The sequence below is a fragment of the Gossypium hirsutum genome, chromosome A10, assembly GCF_007990345.1.
Source record: "Gossypium hirsutum isolate 1008001.06 chromosome A10, Gossypium_hirsutum_v2.1, whole genome shotgun sequence".
In the NCBI taxonomy this organism is placed as follows: Eukaryota; Viridiplantae; Streptophyta; class Magnoliopsida; order Malvales; family Malvaceae; genus Gossypium; species Gossypium hirsutum.
Genome location: NC_053433.1, coordinates 7,668,230 through 7,672,380, shown reverse-complemented (window position 1 = coordinate 7,672,380; position 4,151 = coordinate 7,668,230). Strand labels below are relative to the sequence as shown.

At 30.0% G+C, this 4,151-nt stretch overlaps 1 long non-coding RNA gene across 1 annotated transcript; it reads right to left on the bottom strand.

Moving 5' to 3' along the window:
- Positions 1-3,272: 3,272 nt before the first annotated feature.
- LOC107915975 (uncharacterized) lies at positions 3,273-3,813 on the bottom strand. Its single transcript, XR_001689342.2, has 2 exons — positions 3,647-3,813; positions 3,273-3,571 (listed from the first exon to the last, which is right to left on the bottom strand). It is a non-coding gene; the product is annotated as an uncharacterized lncRNA (long non-coding RNA).
- Between the last annotated feature and the right edge of the window lie 338 nt (positions 3,814-4,151).

Here is a 4,151-nt window from a genome sequence, read left to right as displayed (position 1 = left end):
GTTTCTTTCTTTTTTAAGTTCCATGCAAATGCACTTGAACCAAATGTAAATAGATAAGCTGAAGTGCTTTTCATGTCATCACAAGATCAACCTAATCACTTTTCACATAGCCCAACAATTTCACTACAGGTGACTTTTTGAATAAAAAACCAAAATTAATTGTCCTGTTGATGCATCTCAACACTCTCTTTCATGTTCTGAGATGGGCTTCTCTAAGACAATGCGTAAATCTAGAAAGAATACTGTCATCAAACATTTATGTTTGGTTTAGTTCTTGTCAAATACTACAAAAAACCAAATAGCCTTCTGTAATTGGTTTCGTTAACCATGGAAGAGCTATTGTCTTTGCTGAGCTTCTCATTTTGAGCCAATGGGGTGCTAACAGCTTTGCAACTCTCCATGTTGAATTTTTTCAGCACTTTCTTGGCACAAGTTTGTTGAGAAATGAAAATTCCTTGTTTGGATTAAGTAATCTCGATTCTAAGGAAGTAAGACCTCTTTTAAGTTTGTCATTTCAAATACCTTTATCATTTTATATTTAAATGTTGCACCGATTTAGAGTTGCTCCTTGTCACTAATAAGTCATCAACATATAAAGAGACAACCAACAAGTCATTGCTTTCAGTAGTTTTGGCATAAAAGACTTTTTTTGAACTCCAAACATAGCAAATGATCATCAATTCTAGAATACCAAGCTCTTGGAGCTTATTCCAATTCATACTAAGCCTTCTTTAAAAGATAAACTTTGTCTTCCTTCCCTTTAATGACAAAATCTTCAAGTTGTTAAATGTAGATCTCTTCCTAAAGATAAACATTCAAAAAATCTAATTTGAAGTCAAGTTGAAATATTTTCCAACTTTTTGTGGTATTGAAGCTAAAGGCGAGCATTGGCCGGGCCAAGCCCAGCTAAAAATTTAGACCCGTTTGCTAGGCTTGGGCCCGGCCCGAAAAATGGACTTAAAATTTTGCCCAAACCCGACCTGAATAAAAATGTTAAAACTCGGACCCGACCCGGCCCGCCCATATTATTTTTTATATTAGTTTTTATATAATTTTAAAATATATATAAACCATCAAAAATACTAAAAACATCAAATAAATATTTCTCAACAAATTAAAAATAAATTTTAAAAAATATGTATACTTAAATAACACTAAAATAGATACAACTTAACAAGCAAATATTTCTAAAATAATAACAAAATTAACAAAAGTCTTTAAAATAATAAAAAAATTAACAATAAAATAAGTTTTATACAATATCCAAACAATAACAACAAAATAGTAGCAACATAATAGTAAAATAGTAGCAAAATAGGAAGAAAACAATAAGAAAAAAATATTAAAAAAAAGGATTTTTTGTCACGTAATGAATTTGGCCAGGCCCGCGCCAAAAATGCCTTACCCGAGGCCCGAACCTTTTTTAAACGGACCTTATTTTTTGCCCAAATCCATTTTTCGGGCCTATATTTTTGTCCAAACCCCTTCATATTTCAGGCGGGCCTTCGGGCAGAGCCTAATTGAAGCTAATAAAAGTCTTATTCTGTCTAACCTTGCGTAGCGGAGCAAAAGTTTTTGAATAATCAACAACATACTATTAAGAGTAGCCTTTAACAACTAATCTAGGCTTGAATTTATTGATAGAACCATCAAGACTCAACTTGGTTCTATAAATCCATTTGAATCCAACTGTGTTTTTGTTGCTATGTTTATCTACTAGCTTTCAAGTATGATTCTTTGCAATAATAAAAATCTCCTCCTTCATAGCATCTCTCCATTCTAAAAATTGAAAGCTTTTCTAAAGTTGACAGGTTTAAGAATAGCAACATTTGACCTTTGATAGATGTCAATAAGTGGTATGGTTCCTCTTATCGGATCATGATCAGTGATTTCATCATCATCAAGAATGAAATCCTCTTGTTGTTGAGATTTCAAATCTTTTACTCTCCTTGACATGTTTTTTATTTGTTTCCCAATTCCATGCAACATGTTCATTGAACTTAAAAATTCTACTTACAATCACCTTGCCTAAAAGTGGATTGTAAGCTCTATAGCCTATTGTGATGTTGTTATAGTCTAGGAAAATGCAAATTTTTGCTTTTTGTAAGCTCTATAGCTCGTATTAATTTTTTAATATTATTTTATATAATTTTTAAATATATATAATATATCAAAAATACTAAAAATATTAAAATAAATATTTCTTAACAAATTGAAAATAAATTTTAAAAAATATGTATACATAAATAACACTAAGATAGATTCAACTTAATAAGCAAATGTCTCTAAAAAATAACAAAATTAACAATAAAATAAGTGTTATACAATATCCAAATAATAACAACAAAATAGTAATAACATAATAGTAAAACAGTAGCAAAATATAGGGAAAACAACAAAAAAGTAATAGATTTTTTTTATCCTTTTGTAAATTTAGGTCGGACCAGGCCCAGGCAAAAAATATCATACCTAAGGTTTGGCATATTTTTTAAATGAGTTTTATTTTTTGAGCCTATATTTTTATTCAAATCATTCTATTTTTAGATGAGCATTCGAGCCGAACCAAATGGCCCAGCCCATAAGCAAATTTAGGTGGGATGTACTCATATTTAATTTGCTGCTTATTAGCCTTCCTGAAGTAAACTTCCTAATAATTGGTTTTTTATAAAGTTAAATCAAATGCTATAGACAACTAAATACATTCATACTTATTTTTATTAGTTTGTATCATTTTTAAAAAAAAAATTAAGAAGCGTCATTTTATATTATATAAATTATCGTGTATTATAATGTGAGTGAAAATATTTATAAAATAAATTTATATAAAAATAAAATGTAATTTTAATTGAAATTTTAAAATTTAGGTTGACCATTTTTATTTAATACAATTTTAATACTTTAATAATTTATAAACGGATACTACAAATTTGAATTGTGATAATTAATGTATTGAAAAGCAATGGATAAAGAAAAAATATTGGACAAGTTCCCAACTTTAATGATGAAGTCGATAAAATGAAAACTATAATATCATGAACTCCAATGCCATGGTCAACATTATATGTATATATATATATTTATCAAAAAAAAGATTTTAATAATTTTACAATACCAAATGATTTTAAAATAGTTTCACCAATTTAATAATTAATTCTAAAAATTAAAAGTTAAATAAAAATAGAATTTGACTGTGTTAAACTAATTACAACTTTTAATTTATAAACAGAAAATCAAATTAAATATAATGAAAATAGAATCAAACATCATGGATTGAATGAAATTAGTAGCATATTCTGTTTAAGGATACCATCATTTATTCCAGATTTGACAAACCCGAAAAGAAAAAAAACCAAGCAAACACACTGAAAATGAAAGGAAAAAGAGGCTATCCTTTTCATTTATTATACAGCTCCTAAATGGATCGCTTTCTGAAGCAACTAAAATCCCAGTAATCAATCTCAAGGAGTTCCCGTTTGGGAAGGTGTTGTAGATTCAACCGAGGCGCATCGGCAGCTACAGCAGCCTCCGCCTGGTGGTGGTGGCCCGCAACATACACACGCTGGACAATAAACTGCAACACCCAAATTCATTGTTAAAACACATGTATTGAAACAAACTATGTATGTGGTGGTTTACAGGTTTTTACCATGACGACGAGACATAGCACAAGGTAACATGGGAGACAAAACCAGAGAGAAAATAACAAGGGCTATCAGTACAGATGTCGAGTTGTCCCCTGCCATACTTGCCAACAACTTCAAAACTATGTGATAGTAGGACTAGCTGCTACAAATTAAGAGTTACTAATCCACCCTATTTATATTCACTTCTCAATCAAGTCTTAGAAATATGGATATGAAAGTCGCCTTCGATTTAAATATATGAATACCCATTTTCCAATCAAAACTGTGATCTGGTCCAATATTCAAACATGTCTCGGTCTCTTTGTTTTCTACTACATATAATTTTCCTTTTTCTATGTTCTTTCCCCCTGCATTTCCATAGGTGAGAAATTCCCAAGTTCTTTTTTTATACATTCAATGAAGACTAAAAAATTTACTTGACTCACCTACTTTTACAAATTAGTCAGATGTCATATATACTGCTGAAACGAGGGGTGATACAGTCTGACTTTTGCAATCAAAGAAATC